Here is a 22,601-nt window from a genome sequence, read left to right on the forward strand (position 1 = left end):
GATCAGAAGACACACAGCACCTAGAGCAGCTACTCAAAGAACTAAAGATGAACAATGAGACCATAGTACGGGAGACAAAGGAAATCAAGAAGACCCTAGAAGAGCATAAAGAAGACATTGCAAGACTAAATAAAAAAATGGATGATCTTATGGAAATTAAAGAAACTGTTGACCAAATTAGAAAGATTCTGGACACTCATAGTACAAGACTAGAGGAAGTTGAACAACAAATCAGTGACCTTGAAGATGACAGAATGGAAAATGAAAGCATAAAAGAAAGAATGGGGAAAAAAATTGAAAAAATCGAAATGGACCTCAGGGATATGATACATAATATGAAACGTCCAAATATAAGACTCATTGGTGTCCCAGAAGGGGAAGAAAAGGGTAAAGGTCTAGGAAGAGTATTCAAAGAAATTGTTGGGGAAAACTTCCCAAATCTTCTAAACAACATAAATACACAAATCATAAATGCTCAGAGAACTCCAAATAGAATAAATCCAAATAAACCCACTCCGAGACATATACTGATCACACTGTCAAACACAGAAGAGAAGGAGCAAGTTCTGAAAGCAGCAAGAGAAAAGCAATTCACCACATACAAAGGAAACAGCATAAGACTAAGTAGTGACTACTCAGCAGCCACCATGCAGGCGAGAAGGCAGTGGCACGATATATTTAAAATTCTGAGTGAGAAAAATTTCCAGCCAAGAATACTTTATCCAGCAAAGCTCTCCTGCAAATTTGAGGGAGAGCTTAAATTTTTCACAGACAAACAAATGCTGAGAGAATTTGCTAACAAGAGCCCTGCCCTACTGGAGATACTAAAGGGAGCCCTACAGACGGAGAAACAAAGAAAGGACAGAGAGACTTGGAGAAAGGTTCAGTACTAAAGAGATTTGGTATGGGTCCAATAAAGGATATTAATAGACAGAGGGGAAAAATATGACAAACATAAACTAAAGGATAAGATGGCTGATTCAAGAAATGCCTTCACGGTTATAACGTTGAATGTAAATGGATTAAACTCCCCAATTAAAAGATATAGATTTGCAGAATGGATCAAAAAAACGAACCATCAATATGTTGCATACAAGAGATTCATCTTAGACACAGGGACACAAAGAAACTGAAAGTGAAAGGATGGAAAAAAATATTTCATGCAAGCTACAGCCAAAAGAAAGCAGGTGTAGCAATATTAATCTCAGATAAAATAGACTTCAAATGCAGGGATGTTTTGAGAGACAAAGAAGGCCACTACATACTAATAAAAGGGGCAATTCAGCAAGAAGAAATAACAATCGTAAATGTCTATGCACCCAATCAAGGTGCCACAAAATACATGAGAGAAACACTGGCAAAACTAAAGGAAGCAATTGATGTTTCCACAATAATTGTGGGAGACTTCAACACATCATTCTCTCCTATAGATAGATCAACCAGACAGAAGACCAATAAGGAAATTGAAAACCTAAACAATCTGATAAATGAATTAGATTTAACAGACATATACAGGACATTACATCCCAAATCACCAGGATACACATACTTTTCTAGTGCTCATGGAACTTTCTCCAGAATAGATCACATGCTGGGACATAAAACAAGCCTCAATAAATTTAAAAAGATTGAAATTATTCAAAGCACATTCTCTGACCACAGTGGAATACAATTAGAAGTCAATAACCATCAGAGACTTAGAAAATTCACAAATACCTGGAGGTTAAACAACACACTCCTAAACAATCAGTGGGTTAAAGAAGAAATAGCAAGAGAAATTGCTAAATATATAGAGACGAATGAAAATGAGAACAAAACATACCAAAACCTATGGGATGCAGCAAAAGCAGTGCTAAGGGGGAAATTTATAGCACTAAACGCATATATTAAAAAGGAAGAAAGAGCCAAAATCAAAGAACTAATGGATCAACTGAAGAAGCTAGAAAATGAACAGCAAACCAATCCTAAACCAAGTAGAAGAAAAGAAATAACAAGGATTAAAGCAGAAATAAATGACATAGAGAACAAAAAAACAATAGAGAGGATAAATATCACCAAAAGTTGGTTCTTTGAGAAGATCAACAAGATTGACAAGCCCCTAGCTAGACTGACAAAATCAAAAAGAGAGAAGACCCATATAAACAAAATAATGAATGAAAAAGGTGACATAACTGCAGATCCTGAAGAAATTAAAAAAATTATAAGAGGATACTATGAACAACTGTATGGCAACAAACTGGATAATGTAGAGGAAATGGACAATTTCCTGGAAACATATGAACAACCTAGACTGACCAGAGAAGAAATAGAAGACCTCAACCAACCCTTGACAAGCAAAGAGATCCAATCAGTCATCAAAAATCTTCCCACAAATAAATGCCCAGGGCCAGATGGCTTCACAGGGGAATTCTACCAAACTGTACTAAAAGAACTGACACCAATCTTACTTAAACTCTTTCAAAACACTGAAGAAAATGGAACACTACCTAACTCATTTTATGAAGCTAACATCAATCTAATACCAAAACCAGGCAAAGATGCTACAAAAAAGGAAAACTACAGGCCAGTCTCCCTGATGAATATAGATGCAAAAATCCACAACAAAATACTTGCAAATCAAATCCAAAGACACATTAAAAAAATCATTCACCATGACCAAGTGGGGTTCATTCCAGGCATGCAAGGATGCTTCAACATAACAAAATCAATCAATGTATTACAACACATTAACAAATCAAAAGGGAAAAATCAAATGATCATCTCAATAGATGCTGAAAAAGCATTTGACAAAATACAACATGCCTTTTTGATAAAAACACTTCAAAAGGCAGGAATTGAAGGAAACTTCCTCAATATGATAAAGAGCATATATGAAAAACCCACAGCCAGCATAGTACTCAATGGTGAGAGACTGAAAGCCTTCCCTCTAAGATCAGGAACAAGACAAGGATGTCCACTATCACCACTGTTATTCAACATTGTGCTGGCAGTGCTAGTCAGGGCAATCCGGCAAGACAAAGAAATAAAAGGCATCCAAATTGGAAAAGAAGAAGTAAAACTGTCATTGTTTGCAGATGATATGATCTCATATCTAGAAAACCCTGAGAAATCGACGATACAGCTACTAGAGCTAATAAACAAATTTAGCGAAGTAGCAGGATACAAGATTAATGCACATAAGTCAGTAATGTTTCTATATGATAGAAATGAACAAAGTGAAGAGACACTCAAGAAAAAGCTACCATTTTCAATACCAAAAAAAAAAATCAAGTACCTAGCATAAACTTAACCAAAGATGTGAAACACCTATAGAAAGAAAACTACATAACTCTACTAAAAGAAATAGAAGGGGACCTTAAAGATGGAAAAATATTCCATGTTCATGCATATGAAGGCTAAATGTCATTAAGATGTCAGTTCTACCCAAACTCATCTACAGATTCAATTCAATTCCAATCAAAATTCCTACAAACTATTTTGCAAACTTGGAAAAGCTAGTAATCAAATTTATTTGGAAAAGGAAGATGCCTCAAATTGCTAAAGACACTCTAAAAAAAGAAAAATGAAGTAGGAGGACTTACACTCCCTGACTTTGAAGCTTATTATAAAGCCACAGTTCTCAAAACAGCACGGTATTGGCACAAAGATAGATATATTGATGAATGGAATCGAATTGAGAATTCAGAGATAGACTCCCAGATCTATGGCCAACTGATCTTTGATAAGGCCCCCAAAGCCACTGAACTGGGACATAACAGTCTTTTCAACAAATGGGGCTGGGAGACTTGGATATCCATATCCAAAAGAATGAAAGAGGACCCCTACCTCACACCCTACACAAAAATTAACCCAAAGTGGATCAAAGATCTCAATATAAAAGACAGTACCATAAAACTCCTAGAAGATAATGTAGGGAAACATCTTCAACACCTTCTATTACGCAGCCACTTCCTTGACTTTATACCCAAAGCACAAGCAACAAAAGAAAAAATAGATAAATGGGAATTCCTCAAGTTTAGAAGTTTATGTACCTCAAAGGAATTTCTCAAAAAGGTAAAGAGGCAGCCAACTCAAGGAGAATATATTATGGGAAACCATGTATCTGACATAAGACTGATATCTTGCATTCATAAAGAAAACGTACAACTCAATGACGATAGTATAGACAGCCCAATTATAAAATGGGCAAAAGATATGAAAAGACAGTTCTCTGAAGAGGAAATACAAATGGCCAAGAAACACAAGAAAAAATGTTCAGCTTCACTAGCTATTAGAGAGATGCAAATTAAGACCAAAATGAGATACCATCTCACACCAATTAGAATAGCTGCCATTAAGCAAACAGGAAATCACAAATGCTGGAGGGGATGTGGAGAAATTTGAACTCTTATTCATCACTGGTGGGACTGTATAATGGTTCAGCCACTCTGGAAGTCAGTCTGACAGTTCCTTAGAAAACTAGATATAGAGTTACCGTTCAATCCAGCGATTGCACTTCTTGGTATATACCCGGAAGATCGGAAAGCAGGGACACGAACAGATATCTGCACACCATTGTTCACAGCATTATTCACAATTGCCAAGAGATGGAAACAACCCAAATGTCCTTCAACAGATGAGTGCATAAAAAATGTGGTATATACACATGATGGAATACTACACAGCATTAAGAAGGAACGACGTCGTGAAACATATGAGAAAAAGGATGAACCTTGAAGACAATGCTGAACGAAATAAGCCAGGCACAAAAAGAGAAATATTGTATGCTACCACTAATGTGAACATTGAAAAATGTAAAACAAATGGTTTATAATGTAGAATGTAGGGGAACTAGTTATAGAGAGCAATTAAGGAAAAGAGAATGATGATCCAATAAGAACAGTTGAGCTCTCGTGGGTAAATTTAACATTCTGAGAATGCCCAGGAATGACTATGGTCTGTTAATTTCTGATGGGTATGGTAGGACCATGTTCACAGAAATGTTGCTATATTAAGTTACTTTCTTGGGGTAGAGTAGGAACATGTTGGAAGTAAAGTAGTTATCTTAGGTTAGTTGTCTTTTTCTTACTCCCTTGTCATGGTCTCTTTGAAATGTTTTTTTATTGTATTTTTTTAATTTTTATTTTTTTTAATTTTTTATATAGTTGATTTAAAAAAAAAGTTAATTAAAAAAAAAAAAAAACAAGGAAAAAATATGCAGAGCCCCCTTGAGGAGCTGGTGGAGAATACACGGGTATGGGGCTTCCCCACCTCAATGGTTGCTAATGTGCTCACAGACATAGCCAGGCTATGGTTAGATGGGCTGAGCCCTCTACCACAGGATTTGCCCTTGGGAAGACTGTTGCTGCAAATGAGAGGCTAGGCCTCCCTATCATTGTGCCTAAGAGCCTCCTCCCGAATGTCTTTGTTGCTCAGATGTGGCCCTCTCTCTCTAGCTAAGCCAACTTGAAAGGTGAAATCACTGCCCGCCCCCCCACCCCGCCCCACGTGGGATCAGACACCCAGGGGAGTGAATCTCCCTGGGAACGTGCAATATGGCTCCTGGGGAGGAAAGCAGACCCGTCATCGTGGGATGGAGAACATCTTCTTGACCAAAAGGGGGAAGTGAAATGAAATGAAATAAGCTTCAGTGGCACAGAGATTCCAAAAGGAGCTGAGAGGTCACTCTGGTGGGCACTCTTACACACAATACAGACAACCCTTTTTAGGTTCTAATGAATTGGGGTAGCTGGCAGTAGATACCTGAAACTATCAAACTACAACCCAGAACCCATGAATCTTGAAGACAATTGTATAAAAATGTAGCTTATGAGGGGTGATGATGTGATTGGGAAAGCCATATGGACCACACTCCCCTTTGTGTAGTTTATGGATGGATGAGTAGAAAAATGGGGGAAAGAAAAACACAAAGGCACCCAGTGTTCTTTTTTACTTTAATTGCTCATTTTCCCTTTGATTATTATTCTTGTTATTTTTGTTTGTGTGGTAATGAAGGTGTCAGGGATTGATTTTGGTGACGAATGCACAACTATGTAATGGTACTGTGAACAATCGAATGTACGATTTGTTTTGTATGACTGCATGGTATGTGAATATATCTCAACAAAATGAATTAAAAAATTGTTCTGTGGGATTTTTTGTTTGCTTGCTTAGTTTTTAATGTAACTATTCATAATTTACTTCCAAATTCTACACAAGTTTCAAAGCTTATTTCAATATAATCAATCAAACACATTAGCTAAAACTGTCAGTTCCGTTTTATTCTGTGACGTATCCTTCCTGAAGCCCTCTACCCTTCTGCACTACTGTTTTCTCATCCGGAAGCACAGCTGTCATCCTGATGATTCCATTCATCACAGTTCTGCAAATTACCTTCATCTCTCTCTGGTGACAGCCTGTTTCCAAAATCCCATTGTCTTCTGTGCCAGTTTGAATGTACTGTGTCCCCCAAACGCCATTATCTTTGATGTAGTCTTGTGGGGCAGACGCTTTAGTGCTGATTAGATTTGCTTGGAATGTGCCCCACCCAGCTTTGGGTGATGACTCTGATGGGATATTCCCATGGAGGTATGGCCCCATCTATTCAGGGTGGGCCTTGATCAGTGGAGCCATATAAACGAGCTGACTCAAAGACAAGGAACTCAGTGCAGCTGTGACGTTTTGAAGACGAGCAAGCTTGCTAGAGAGGAATGTCCTGGGAGAAAGCCATTTTGAAACCAGAACTTTGGAGCAGATGCCAGCCACGTGCCTTCTCAGCTAACAGAGGTTTTCCAGACACCATTGGCTATCCTCTAGTGAAGGTACCCAATTACTGATGTGTTACCTTGGACACTTTATGGCCTTAAGACTATAACTGTGTAGCCAAATAAACCCCCTTTTTATAAAAGCCAATCCATCTCTGGTGTTTTGCATTCTGCAGAATTAGCAAACTAGAACATCTTCCTTTTTTAAAATTTATGCCTTCATTATGTTGAAGCATATTTTCCAGTAGCAACCTGAGAAAATTTCTTAAAGTATCTTTACCCTAAGATTTGAATCATAATTTAGCTGACTACATAATTCCTTCTAAGGCTTTGCTCCATCGTCTTTCCATTTCCAATATCACAGTTGACGAATCTGAAAATCTATTATAATTCCCAATCTTAATCTTTTGGATGAAACTATATTTTTCTCTGTAAACTTTAAGGATTTGTTCTTCTGTTTTTCTCAGATTTCATAAGAGTCTCTTTCTTTCGTTAACATTGTGTTGGATGCCTCACAGTTTCTTCCAATTTGGAAACTCGGATCCTTTAGTTCCAGTCAACTTTCTTGAATTCTTATCCTCCATTTTCCCTGTTCTCTCTTTCTAGAACACCTAACTACTTGGTCATTTTGTTAGAGGTTCTGGATTGATCTTCTAATCTTCTTATGATTTATCTCATTTTTTTCAACTGCTTTGTCTTACTGAAAGATTTGTTCAATTTTTCTTCCAACTCATGTACTGAATTTTTTAATTCTATCAAATTTTTAATTTCCAAGAATTCTTTCTTAGTCTGAAATGTACCTTTTTTATACTTACTGATCTTGTTTTATGAAGTAAAGATAATTTGTCACTCCAAGGATATTAATTCTTTTTTCGGTATTTTTTTCTCCTCCCTGTATTGTTTCTGTGTCCTCTGAGTTCCTTTCTTCCATTGTTTCCTCATGTGAAAAACTTTCCTTAAATGTCTAGTGATCTCTGGTTTGCTCTTCATATTTAAGAGTGAAACACTTGAAAAGAAATTGGAGGCTGAATGAGCAAGACTTGCTGACCGGGCCCCATGGTAGGGTAATCAGGTAAAACCAATGGGTATTTATTTGAGAAACACCAGGTCTTTTGTCTTAGACCAGCCCTCCATTCACCTGCCTGTTGCATATAAACCTGATTGCCAGAATTCTGAGAGCTGTGCAAGAGTAAGTGGTCTCATTACTCAGAATGCAGGCTTCCACTTAATTCCCTACACCCTTACTTCACCCTCCTTTTTTCAAATGACTTCTGCCCTTTGCCCTCAGCCATACTTTGGGTTCCCAGAATCCAAATCTTCTCTGACTCATCTTCTCCAAAAGGCAAACATTTGGTTTTCTTTTGAGAAAGGGAGTACAGTAGCTAGGGCTCATAGGCTAGGAATAGGGGTGTGGGGGATAAAAACGCCTTACACAGGCTTTCAAATAATCCTTTTTCAGCTCCATCCTATACCCCTGCTGCCTGACATATAGTTTCTTGGAACTTTCAAATCAGCTTGTTTCTTGTTAGCTTCTTCCTATGCAGGCTTAAGTATTAGCTTTTTCTGCTTAAGTCAGTAACCATAACACTTAACAGGAGGCTACACAGGGGTTCTTAACACTTTTTAAGGTAATTTACAAGAACAAGGATAACTGGTGTGCAGTAAAGGATTAACTCATTAGGTCTGGGTTGTCAAAACCATGCAACATTCCAAAACAAAGTTTGGCCCTCCTGAGATAGCTTCTGAGCCCATAGAATATTCTGCCTATTAAGAGTGTCTTTACTGGGGAGTGACTACATCAACATGGTGATGAAGACAGCTACTGAAACCTTCTCCCCAGATATTCAGCAAAAAAGGGGGATAACCCTGACTTGTACAGAACGCTGAAGGAGGGTATGGACGGGAGTAGGACCCCAGAGATACCAAACTGAAGAAGGAGAGAGAGATCAGGTAGGAGAACTTCGTTCCGGGCCAGCGAGTCCTATCCCCTCCCCTCAGTCAGTCTCACACAGCAAGGAAGGAAGAAAGAATTAGCAGTTAGGTTTCCTCTCACCTCCCACTAGGGACACAGATTAAAAAATCACTCAGATCAATGAGATAGCTCCCCATCTTCTGGAGATCAGAGGGATAGGGAAGGATATTTCAAGGCCCAGATCAGTGGGGGACAAAGACTCTGACTCCAAAATGTGGGCAGAGGCCATTTATAGCCCTGAGTCTGAAAGCCCTTCCCTGGCCCTTGAGGAACAAAACAGCTGGCAGCCCAATACTTGCCTGGGAGACAGCTGAAAACTGTGGCAGCTGGACGCATCCTCTGCCGCAAAGGAGTGGGGGAAACAGTCCCACATTGAGTCAGACTTTACACAGCAAAGTGAGGGTGCAGGAAACCCACAGCTTCAGCTGTGTCCAGTCAGACGGGGGCACCAGGAGGCAATTCAGCACCACCCAGCCAGACTGAGCTGGGCTCTAAGAAGTAATTTTGCCCCACCCAGCCAGACTCACCTGGGGTCTAAAACTTAATTCAATCGTGCACAGCCAGAGTCAGGCAGGCTACAACAGGTAATTCAGCCCCACCCAACCAGACACAGATGAGGTCAAGAGGTAATTCAGCCTCACCAGATCAGACACAGCCTCTGATCCAGAAGGTAAAAACCTTCCAAGCACAATTAAGTCACCAAATAGAGCTGTCTTCTGGGCAGATCAGAAAGTGCAAGGGAATTTTAGGACTTCTCAGAACCTCTCTAAATTTTAGGACTTCTCAGAACCTCTCTAAACCTTATCCCAGACCCAGAGGAATTGGTCTAAACCCCATGCCTGGGAAACTGGTCCTGTTTAAGTTGAGAAAAACGGAAGCCTCAACAGTTAAAGCAGGGCTCTAAAACAAACCCAGGGCTTGCTGGCCAGTGAAAAATGGAATACCACTGCAAGAGAGCAGACTTGCTCTACCAGTACACAGAGAACTTACTATGGTGCCGAGTGCCTACAAACAGAGGAAGGTTGCTGTGGGCACCTGGTTGTAGGGGGATACTGAGGGACAGATTTAATCTGACATCTGGCTGGCAAGCGAGACATGTAGGCAGGGCAAGAACCAGAATAACAAGAGTTAAAAAATTCTGATCAGTTAAACAGAAGCTATGTTAGAGGTCTAGAATAAGTTAACTAAACACCAAAGAACAAATAGAAAACCAAGCCAACCAAAGTAAAAGAGTGAAAACAACCTCTAGAATAAACTAATCTAGGAAACCAATGCCTAGACACCAAAAAAATTAGAAGTCACACTAGGAAAAACAAACATACTGCCCAGTCAAAGGAACAAACTAACACTTCAAACGAGATATGAGTTGAATCAACTAATTAAAGATGTTCAAACAAACATGCTAAATCAATTCAAAAATCAAATCAAGCTGAGGGAAAATACAGCAAAAGAGATGAAGGATATAAAGAAGACATTGGGTGAACACAATGAAGTACTAGAAAGGTTGAAAAAAACAAATGTCAGAACTTATGGGAATGAGAGGCACAAAAAAAAAAAAAAAGAACAACAACACAATGAAGACATACAACACCAGATTTGAAAAGGGAGAAGAAAGAACTCCTACACACAAAGAAACAAATAGGGAAAAGAATGGAAAAATATGAGCAAGGTCTCAGTGAACACAATGACAGCATGAAGCACATGAATATACGTGTCATGGTTGTCGCAGAAGGAGAAAAGAATGGAAAAGAGGAAGAAAGAATAATGGAGGAAAAAATCACCGAAAATTTCCCATCTCTCATGGAGACATAAAATTACAGATCCAAGAATCACAGAATACCACAAAGTGAACAGATGCAAATAGACCTACTCCAAGAAACTTTCTAATCAGATTGTCAAATGTCAAAGACAAAGAGAATTCTGAAAGCAGCAAGAGAAAAGTGATCCATCACATACAAAGGAAGCTTGATAAGACTGTGTGTGGACTTCTCAACAGAAACCATGGAGGCGAGAAGGCAGTGATATGATATATTTAAGATACTGAAAGAGAAAAACTGCCAACCAAGAGTTCTATATCTCGCAAAACTGAACTTCAAAAATGAGGGAGAATTTAAAATATTTTCAGACAAACAGACAACGAGAGAGGTTCTCAACAAAAGACCCACTTTACAAGAAATACTAAAGGGAGTGCTACAAGCTAGTAGGAAAGGAAAAGAGACAGTTTTGGAGAAGAACGTAGAAATTAAGAATATCAAGGAGGGTAAAAGGAAAGAGAGGAAAAAAATAAGGTGTGACATACAAAAGCCAAAACACAAAATGGTAGAAGTACTGCCTTTATAGTAATAATATTAAATGTTAATGGATTAAACTCCCCAGTAAAAAGACAGACTGTCAGAATGGTATGAGAAACAGGACCTTACCCCTGTCTGCAAGAGACACACTTTAGACACAAGGACAAAAATAGGCTGAAAGTGAAAGGTTGGAAAAAAAATATTTCATCATGCAAACAACCAGAAAAGAGCAGGGGTAGCTATACTAATATCAGACAAATTAGACTTCAAATGTAAAAGAATTAAAAGAGACAAAAAAGGGCAACATATATTAATAAAAGGGACAATTCATCAAGACACAACAATCATAAATATTTATGCGCCAAGCCAGAGGGACCCAAAATACATGAGGCACACACTAACAACACTGAAGGAAGAAGAAGACACCTCTACAATAATAATTGGAGACTTCAATTCACTGCTCTCATCAATGGATAGAACATCTAGACAGAGAATCAATAAGGAAAAAGGGATGTTGAATAGTATGATGAATGATCTAGACTTGACAGACACGTATAGAACACTAAACCCCGAAACAACAGGATACTTTTTTTGTCCTCAAGTACCCACAGAACATTCTCCAGGATAGACCACATGTTGGGTTACAAAGCAAGTCTCAATAAATTTAAAAATACTGACATGTAACACAAAACACATTCACAGATCATAATGGAATGAAGTTAGAAATAAATAACAGGTCCCTCAGGGCTGGAAATTCAACTGTTGGGAGCTTCGGAGACTGCAGAGCTGGAGGTGGAGGCAGCTGGGGAGGTCCAAGCAATGTGACCAGGCCGCCGTCACTCACCTCTTTCTCCTCCTGCCACCTCCTGTCCCGAAAATAACTTTTATACTAAAAAGAAAGGAGAAAAAAAAGTAGCCATCTGTCCCTCGTGCCCTCTGTTCCCCCCAGCCTCTACCCTGTGAGGGAGACCAGGGTACCTGCTCCACCATTGGTGCCACGCTGCCAAGCCCCGGCCGCCCCAGGCCGCCCCCACCCACCATTCCCATGCATCTCTTCTACACTCAGGCTGCCACCACAATAGGCAAGATAGCTGCCGCTATGTACTTCATCTCCAAGTTCTTTCACACCAAGGGGCTCACGAGCGAGCGACAGCTGCAGACCTTTAGCCAGAGCCTGCAGGAGCTCCTGGCAGAATATTATAAACATCGCTGGTTCCCAGGAAAGCCATACAAAGGATCAGGTTACCACTGTATTTGCATCAACCAAAAAAATTGATCCTCTGATTGGACAGGCAGCATAGTGGATTAGACTGAGCAGTCAGATATTCAGCCTTATCCCAAGCGAATTCACACTTTGGGTTGACCCCTACAAAGTGACCTACAGAATTGGAGAGGATGGTTCCATCTATGTGCTGTATGAAGACTCACCAGCAGGAGGCAGCACTCAAAAGAACACCAATGAGCAAAGGGTAGACAGCAGAATCAGCTCTAAGGAGGAACTTCTCTTGGGCAGAACAAGCCCTTTGAAAACCTACAATAAGACGACTGTTATCAGGTTAAGATATAGTCTATGGATGGATCACTTATAATGGATGGATAAATCTGATTTTTGCTTTGGGTGGGCTCCTCTTAGGGATGGATTATGGAATTTAAACCATGTCACAGCTGTGAAGATCTGGCACAAGATAGAAAGGTAAAAAAAAAATTTTAAGCGACAGTGCTATAGTTTGGACGGTACCTTTCAATGATTTAATAGCCTCTGAGTCCAAGTAAATGATTACGTTATTTGCTAGGAAGTGAAGTTCTATGGTGGTTTCAGTTTTTCTCCCAGACATTATACCTTATTTTTACACTGATCCTGTTAATGTAAATTTGTATTTCAAAGAACCTTTCTCTGCTATAGATCTTGCAGAGGACATTTGCACTGTTACACTTGAATACTGTTATCATTAACCTTTCTTGTAGCTCAGTAGCAAAAGTTAATGTTTTAAACATGGTAGTACTGAAAATTTTATGACAAGACTTTTACCTAGCACTAAAATATGTATAAATGTACATAAGACAAATTAGTAATCATGACCTGGGGAAATGGTCAGACCTTGTGTTTTTGGCCTTGAAAATATCAAGTGACCTGAATATGCATGGCAACGGGATTTTAAAAGACCCTTAAAAAGACACTGTATTGGAGGAGAGGCAAGATGGCAGCATAGACAGGTGTGGAATTTAGTAAGCCCCCTAGAGAAACTAATAAACAACCAGGAACAACTAGGAAATAATCTGGAACATTGCTGCAGGCAACCAACATATTGTACACCAACCTGGAAGTGGTGGAAAGGGTGAGATCGCAGTATAAAAGCTCTAGGTAAAAACTGTGGAACTGCACTGGGAGCCTGCTCCCCACACAGCAAGCTGAGCTGCAAGACTGCGCTGTAGGAGAAAATAGCATTCCCGGAGCAAGCGAATATAGCTCAACCAAGCTACAACTGGGCTTTTAATAAACAAACGTGGCCAGCTGAATACAAGCTACAAACACAGACAAATGCCTAACAAGCAGCAAAGTACTCTGAGGGTGCTCCCAGTGGAGAGGAAGTCGGGCTGATAGGAAAAAAATAAAATAAAAAATAAAACAAATAAACAAATAAACAAATAAAAAAACCAGAGGCTTTTAGAGACAGCTGAGCTGTGAGAGCCAAAAAAAACGCCTGTCTCCCAGAAAGGGGAGCCCAGAAGACTGGGTGCTATGTCTAGCCAACAGGAGAAACTGGGGGACCTGGACTGGCTCTGAAAGGGGGCTTTCTTTCCCTTTTTTTCTCTCTCAACCTGAGTGGCTCAGTGGAGACAGCCACAGCCATTTCCAGTTCGCAGGGCTCTGACCCAGACAGGGTTGTAGTTAACAAAGTCAAACAGACAAAGGAGTAATTCAAGGGCAGAAGATAATTCCCTAGGAGGTGTATCTTCCCTAAGAGGAAGGAAGTTGGCCCAGCTCTAGTGTCGACCCTCCCTTCAGAACTCAGACTCCAGGGCCTGGGGGGAAACAGTCAAAACAGAAACAACTTAAGGTGAGAATTAAAGGAGCCACACCTCCTACCAGTCAGGAGTGACAACCTGCAGGTGCCACCTGGTGGGCAGGTTAGGGAAAGCACAGCAGCTAGAGTCTGTCAATATTCTAAGACACACCTCAGGGAAACCTAACACTGAATATAGCCCCATTCTAAGACCTGGGCCCGTTCTGATCTGCGAAAATCTGATTGTGGTAACCAAGGAAACCAGATGCTTAGACAAGAGAAAAATACAAATCACAATAGGAAAAATGAAGCTATGGCCCAAGACAAAGGAACAAACTTACACCACAACTGAGATACAGATGAGATATAGTTTCACCTTAATGAAACAAAGAATTAAAGATTTTCAAATTATGCTAAATCAATTCAAAAACCAAATCAATGAGTTTAGGGATGGTATGGCAAAAGAGATGAAGGATATAAAGAAAACACTAGGTGAACATACAGTAGAAATCAAGAGTTTGAAAAAAAACAACTGGCACACTCTATGGAAATGAAAGGCACAACACAAGAGATGAAAAACACAATGGAGACACACAACAGCAGATTTCAAGAGGCAGAAGAAAATATTCAGGAACTGGAGAACAAGACACCCAAATCATACACACAAAAGAACAGATAAGGAAAACAATGGAAAAATATAAGCAATGCCTCAGAGAATTGAATAACAACATGAAGCGTACAAATGTACTTGTCATGAGTGTCCCAGAAGGAGAAATTAAGGGAAAAGAGGCAGAAGCAACAATAGAGGAAATAATCACTGAAAATTTCCCATCTCTTATTAAAGATCTAAATTTACAGATGCAAGAAACGCAGCAAAGGGACACATACAAGGGAAGCCTGATAAGACTATAGGCAGATTTCTCAGTAGAAACCATGGTGGAATGAAGACAGTTGTGTGATATATATTTAAGATACTGAAAGAGAAAAACTGCCAACCAAGAATCTCATATCTGGCAAAACTGTCCTTCAAATATGAGGGAGAGTTTAAAATATTCTCTGACAAATAGACAATGAGAGAGTCTGTGAACAAGATACCTGCTCTACAGGAAACACTAAAGGGAGCACTAGAGACAGACAGGAAAAGACAGGAGTGAGAGGTTTGGGACACAATTTGGGTGATGGTAGGAAAACAATGTAAGTACACTGAACAAAGATGACTGTGAGTATGGCTGAAAGAGGAAGTTGAGGAGCGTGTGGAACACAAGAAGGAAAGAGGGAAAATAAAAGACTGAGACTGTATAACTTAGTGAAACCTAGAGTGCTAAACAATTCTGATAAAATGTACAAATGTTTCTACATGAGAGAGAACAAATTAATGTCAACCTTGCAAGGTATTAAAAATGGGGTGGTATTGGGGAAAAAATGCAATCAATGCAAACTAGAGGCTATAGTTAAAAGAAACATTGTATTAGTCTTCCTTTAATGTAACAAAGGCAATAAACCAAAGTTAAATGCCTAAAAGGGGGATATAAGGGAGGGATATGGGGCTCTTGGCATTGGTGACATTGTCTGACTCTTTTATTGTGCTTTATTTTAATTCTATCTTTTCTTTTGTTGCTATGTAGCTGTCATTTTTCTTTATTCTTTTTCTTTTTCTCTTGTCTCTCTACCTTCTTTGACTCTTCCTCTTTCTTTGTGAAAGAAATAGAAATGTCCTTATATAGATAGTGGTGATGGTAGTGAATGCATAAATACACAATTATACAGGGAACCACTGACTGTTTACTTAGGACAGAATATATGGTGGGTGAACAAAACCATTTAAAAAAAAACAGGTTGATGAAGAAACCTTGAGAGCAGTATTTTGAGTGAAATAAGTTAGACACAAAAGGACAAATATTGTATAGTTTCACTGGTATGAAACAATTATAATATGTATACTCATAGACATGAAATACAGGTTACCAGGATATAGAACAAGGCTAATGAATGGGGAGCAGTTGCTTATTGTGAGCAGAATGTTTAACTAGGTTGAACTTGAGTGTTTGGAAATGGACAGAAGTGACGGTAGCACCTTAGTGTGAGAATAACTAACAGTGATGAATGGTGTGTGATAGTGGTGGAAAGGGGAAGTATAGAATCACATATGTCACCAGAAGGTAAGTTGGAGGTTAAAAGATGGGCATATATAAAACAGTGAATTTTTTGGTGGACAATGTCTGTGATTAACTATACAAATATTAGAAATATCTTTCATGAACTAGAACAAATGTATGACACTATAACCAGAAGTTAATAATAAAGGGAGCATATAGGAGAAAATATACCTATTGCTAACCATATAACACAGTTAGTAGTGTTTTAACATTCTTTCATCAACAGTAACAAATATACTATACCAATACTATGAGTCAATAATGGAGGGGGGGGGTGTTTAGGAGTATGGCAAGATTTGAGTTTTCTTTTTTATTTTTATTTCTTTTATGGAGTAATGAAAATGTTCCAAAAATTGAAAAGAAAATTAATTGTGGTGATGAATGCACAACTATATAATGGTACCATGAACAACTGATTGTACACTTTGGATGACTGTATGGTATGTAAACAATCTCAATAAAATTGAAAAAAAAAAACAAAAACAGTGTCTCAACTGTGGTGTTAGCACCAGCCAGCTCTCTGGATATTTGCTAGCTTGTAGTTTTCTAAGACTGAGAGTAAGCTTATTTTCAGAAAGTGGAGGTATGGTTTGTAATTTTCCTTGTACTTAATTGGGTAAAAGGCTTTTCTACAAACCACCATCTATTTTGTGAACTTTGTTAGTCATCTTTTATTTGGTAAATTACCAACTGGTGTAAATTTATACAATTCATGTATATTGATTATGGCAAAGTTGTAAAGATTCCTATATTTTGGATGAGAAAATTTTCTTCTCTAAAATAAATTGTTTCTTATCTTGTCATTAAAAAAAAAGAAATAAATAGCTTGCAGAAGGCAGGAAAATTCACAAATACATGGAGGCTCACCAACACACTCTTAAACAAACAGTGGGTCAAGGGAGAAATTACAAGAGTAGTTAGTATATATCTTGAGGCAAATGAAAATGAAAACACAACATATCAAAACTTATGGCATTAAGAGTCCCCCCCTCAGTGCCTCTTTGTTGGTCAGAAGTGGCCCTCTCTCTGAGACTGAATCAGACTGAATCAATAACCAAAAAGCTCCTAGAAAACAACCACCTTGGCGGGTGATCTTGCTGCCCTCCCCCCTACATGGGACTTGACTCACAGGGGTGTAAATCTCCCTGGCAACACAGAACATGATTCCCAGGGATGAATCTGGACCCGGCATTGTGGGATTGAGAACATCTTCTTGACCAAAAGGGAGATGCGAAATGAAACTAAATACAGCTTCAGTGGCTGAGATATTTCATATGGAGTCGAGAGGTCACTTTGGTGGACATTCTTACGCACTATATAGATAACACTTTTTAGGTTTTAATATATTGGAATAGCTAGAAATAAATACCTGAAACTACCAAACTCCAACCCAGTACCCTTGACTCTTGAAGACAACTGTATAACAATTTAGCTGACAGGGGGTGAGAGTGTGATTGTGAAAACCTTGTGAATTGCACTCCCTTTATACAGTGTATGGATGGATGAGTAGAAAAATGGGACAAAACCTAAATGAAAAATAGGTGGGATTGGGGGACGATGGTTTGGGTGTTCTTATTTTTATTTTTTTATTCTGATTCTGATACTTTCTGGTGTAAGGAACATGTTCAAAAATAGATTGGGGTGATGAATGCATAATTATAAGATGGTACTGTGGACAGCAGATTGTACACCATGGATGATTATATGGTATGTGACTATATCTCAACAAAACCAAATTTAAAAAAAAAAAACAAACTTATGGCATGCAGCAAAGGCAGTGCTAAGAGGGAAATTTATTGCCGTAAATGACTGTATTAAGAAAGAAAGAACAAAACTCAAGGAAATAGCTGCTCACTTGGAAGAACTAGAGAAAGAGCAGCAAACTAAGGCCAAAGCAAACAGCCAAAGCAAACAGAAGGAAAGAAATACAAAGATAAGAGCAGAAATAAATGAAACCGAGAACATGAAAACAATAGAGAGAATTAACAAAACCAGAAGCTTTGAGAAAATCAATAAAAACTGATGCACCCTTACCTGGGCTAAAAAAAAAGAGAGAGAGAGACACAACCACTGATCAGGCAAAAATAAAGGAGATAATGAGAGGATACTATGAGCAACTATATGTTAATAAACTAGACAACTTAGACAAAATGGAAAACTTCCTAAAAAACTATGAACAACCAACACTGACCTGAAAAGAAACAGATGACCTCAACAAACCAATCAACAAGTAAACAGACTGAATCAATAATTAAAAAGCTCCCAAAAAACAGAAGTCTAGGACAAGATGACCTCACATGTGCATTTAACTAAGCTTTCAAGAAAGAATTAGCACCAATCCTGCTCAAACTTGAAAATGAACTGAAGAGGAGGGAAAGCTACCTAAGTAATGCTAAGAAGCCAACATCACCCTAATACCAAAGCCAGACACAGATACTACAAGAAAAAAAAAAAGACCAATCTCTTTAATGAATATAGATGCAAAAATCTTCAACAAAATACTCGCAAATCCAATACAGCAGCACATTAAAAGAATTACACACTATGCTCAAATGGGATTTATTCCAGGTATGCAAGGCTGGTTCAACACAAGAAAATCAATTAAAGTAATACACCTCACCAATGAATCACAGCCAAAAAACCACATGAACATCTTGATTGATGCAGAAAAGGCATTAGACAAAATTCAAGAAATTTTCTTGATGAAACCACTCAAAAAGATAGGAATAGTAGAGACCTTTCTCAATAAGATACAGGCAATAAACGAAAAACCCACAGATAACATCATACTCAAGGGGGCAAGACTGAAAGCTTTCCCTCTGAGATCAGGAACAAGACCAAGGATGCCCACTGTCACCACTGTTATTCAACACTGTGCTGGAAGTTCTAGCTAGAGCAATCAGGCAAGAAAAAGAAATAAAAGGCATCCAAATTGGAGAAGAAGTAAAACTTTCACTGTTTGCAGATGACATGACCCTATACATAGAAAATCTGGAAAAATCTACAGCAAAGATACTACAGCTCATAAACGAACAGAGCAAAGTGGCAGGGTACAAGATCAACATTCAAAAATCAGTAGTGTTTCGGAACACCAGTAATGAGCAACATGAGGAGGAAATCAAGAAAAAAATTCCATTTACAATAGCAACCAAAAGAATCAAATATTTAGGAATTAACTTAACCAAGGCCACAAAAGACCTATCTATACACAGAAAACTATAAGAAATTGCTAAAAAACCATCAAAAGAACCTAAGAAAATGGAAGAAAATACCGTGTTCATGGATTGGAAGACAAAATATAGTTATAATGCCAATTCTACCAAAACTGATTTATACATTCAATGCAATACCAATTAAAATCCCAAAACTTAATTTGCATAAATAGAAAAACCAATAACCAAATTTATTTAGAAGGGCAAGGTGCCCGGAATAGCCAAAAATACCTTGAGAAAGAGGAATGTAAGGGAGGAATCACACTATCTGACTTTGAAGCATATTACAAAGCTACAGTGGTCAAAACAGCATGGTACTGGCATAAAGACAGATATATCAACCAATGGAATCAAATTGACTGTTCAGAAATAGACCATCTCATCTATGGACAATTGATCTTAGATAAGGTAGTCAAGCCATCACAACTGTGACAAAGCAGCCTCTTCAATAAATGTTGTTTGCAGAACTGGATATCCAAATCCAAAAGAATGAAACAGGACTCCTATCTCACACCTTATAGAAAAATTAACTCAAAATGGATCAAACATAAACATTGGAGCTAAAACCATAAAACTTTCAGAACACAAGGAAAGATCTTAAAGATCTTGTGATAGGAGGTGGTTTCGTAGACAATAAACCCAAAGCACGAGCAATGAAAGAAGAAACAGATAAATGGGATCGCCTCAAAATTAAACACTTTTGTAAATCAAAGGACTTTGTGAGAAAAGTAAAAAGGGAGACAATATTTGGAAACCACATATCAGATAAGGGTTTAATATCCAGAATATATAAAGAGATCCTAAACCTCAACAACAAAAAGGCAAACAATCCAATTTAAAAATGGGCAAAAGACATGGCCACTTTTCTGAAGAGGAAATACAAATGGCTCAAAAATATGAAAACATGCTCAACTTCACTGGATATTAGGGAAATGCAAATGAAAACCACAGTAAGATATCTCACAGAATGGCCATTTTCAAAAAAAACAGGTAATTAAAAGTGCTGGAGAGGATGTGGAGAGAGCCACACTTATTCATTGTTGGTGGGAATGCAGAATGATGTAGCCACTCTGGAAGGCAGTGTGGTGTTTCCTCAGGAAAATAAATACAGAATTGAAAAAGTGATCCAAAATTCCATTAATAGGTATATATTCAAAGGAACTGAAAGCTAAGACACGAATAGACATTTGTAAAATGATGTTTATAGTGTCATTATTCATGACTGCCAAGAGATGAAAACAGCCCAAATTGTCCATCAACAGACGAGTGGATAAACAAACTGTGGTATACACATAAGATTGGAGTATTAAGCAGCTGTAAGACAGAATAAAGTCACAGAGCATACAACAACATGGATGAACCTTGAGAACTTATGCTGAGCAAAATTAGCTAGAAACAAAAGGACAAATACTGTATGGTCTCACTAATATGAACTAACATTAATGAGAGTTAATTGAGAGTTAAAGCTGAGAACACAGATTATCAGGAGATAGAAAGAGGGTAGAGATTGGGCATTTGATGCTGAAAGAGTATAGAATGTTCAACAGGATTGATTGTACAGATCCACAAATGGATAGCCCGATACTGTATGATGACACGTACACTGAACAACAGAGAACATGAAAACAATAGAGAAAATCAACAAAACCAGAAGCTGGTTCTTTGAGAAAATCAATAAAAATTGATGGACCCTTAGCTGGGCTTAAATGAGAGAGAGAGAAGAGAGAGAGAGACAGAGAGGTTGCAAATAACTTTACTGTGAGTAAAGTTGGAAGAGGAAGGCTAGGGTCATGTATGATACTAGAAGGAAAGATAGAAGATAAAGACTGGGACTTCCCCACCTCGATGGTTGCTGCTGTGCTCACAGACATATGAGACTGGTGATTTGATGGGCTGAGCCCTCTACCACGGGACTTGTCCTTGGGAAGACTATTGCTGAAAAGGAGGGCTAGGCCTGCCCATAATTGTGCCTAAGAGTCTCCTCCTGAATGCCTGTTTGTTGCTCAGATGTGGCCCCCTCTCTCTAGCTAAGCCAACTTGGCAGGTGAAATCTACACCCAGGGGTGTAAATCTCCCTGGCAAAGTGGAATGTGACTCCTGGGAAGGAATCTAGACCAGGCATCGTGGGATGCAGAACATCTTCTTGACCAAAAGGGGGATGTGAAAGGAAATGAAATAAGCTGTAGGGGCAGAGAGATTCCAAAAGGAGTCGAGAGGTCACTCTGGTGGGCACTCTTATGCATAATATAGATAACCCTTTTTAGTTTCTAATGAATTGGAATAGCTAGCAGTAAACACCTGAAACTATCAAACTTCAACCCAGAACCCTTGAATCTTGAAGACAACTGCATAAAATTGTAGCTTATGAGGGGGTGACAATGTGATTGGGAAAGCCATATGGACCACAATCCCCTTTGTCCAGTGTATGGATGGATGAGTAGAAAAATGCAGGCAAAAAAAAAAAAAAAAAGGCACCCGACGTTCTTTTTTTACTTTAATTGTTCTTTTTCACTTTAATTTTTATTCTTTTTATTTTTGTGTGTGTGGTAATGAAAATGTTCAAAAAATTAATTTTGGTGATGAACACACAACTATATAATGGTACTGTGAACAACTGATTGTATGCTTTGTATGACTGCATGGTATGTGAATATATTTCAATAAAACTGAATTTTAAAAAAAAGCCTGAAACTGTATAACTTAGTGACATCTAGAGTGGTCAAGGATGGTGATTAAATGCACAAATAAAAAAATGTTTTTACATGTGGGAGAACAAATGAATGTCAACTTTTTTTTGTAAGGTGTTAACAATGAGATGGTATTTGGAAAAAAATACAATCAAAGCAAACTAGACTATATAGTTAACAGTAACATTGTAATATGCTTCCATGAATTGTAACAAAGGCAACATACCAAAGCTAAATGTCTATAAGAGGGGGATATAAAGGAAGGTTATGTGATTCGTGGTGGTGTTATTGTCTGACCTTACTACTGTATTTTATTTTTTTGTTTTTCCTTTTTATTCTTAATTTTTTTTGAGGTAATGCATGTATTCAAGGACTGATTGTGTTGATAAATGCACAACTATATTATGAATCTGTGAACTGATTGTACACCCTAGATGATTGTATGGTATGTGAATATATTTCAATAAAATTGCAGGGGAAAAAAAAATAAACAGAAGGATACAAGTGCTAGAGAAAATGTGGAGAGAGGGAGGTA

The 22,601-nt window shown here is 38.3% G+C and overlaps 1 protein-coding gene and 1 pseudogene across 3 annotated transcripts in view; one reads left to right on the forward strand and one right to left on the reverse strand.

Annotated features, from left to right (window-relative positions):
• The window catches only part of MAN1A2 (mannosidase alpha class 1A member 2), a 377,203-nt gene that overhangs the window by 277,479 nt on the left and 77,123 nt on the right, over nucleotides 1-22,601 (reverse strand). The gene's annotated exons all lie outside the window — the stretch shown is intronic.
• On the forward strand, nucleotides 12,052-12,595 carry LOC119528150 (annotated as a pseudogene).

Source organism: Choloepus didactylus, chromosome 2 (assembly GCF_015220235.1).
Source record: "Choloepus didactylus isolate mChoDid1 chromosome 2, mChoDid1.pri, whole genome shotgun sequence".
In the NCBI taxonomy this organism is placed as follows: Eukaryota; Metazoa; Chordata; class Mammalia; order Pilosa; family Megalonychidae; genus Choloepus; species Choloepus didactylus.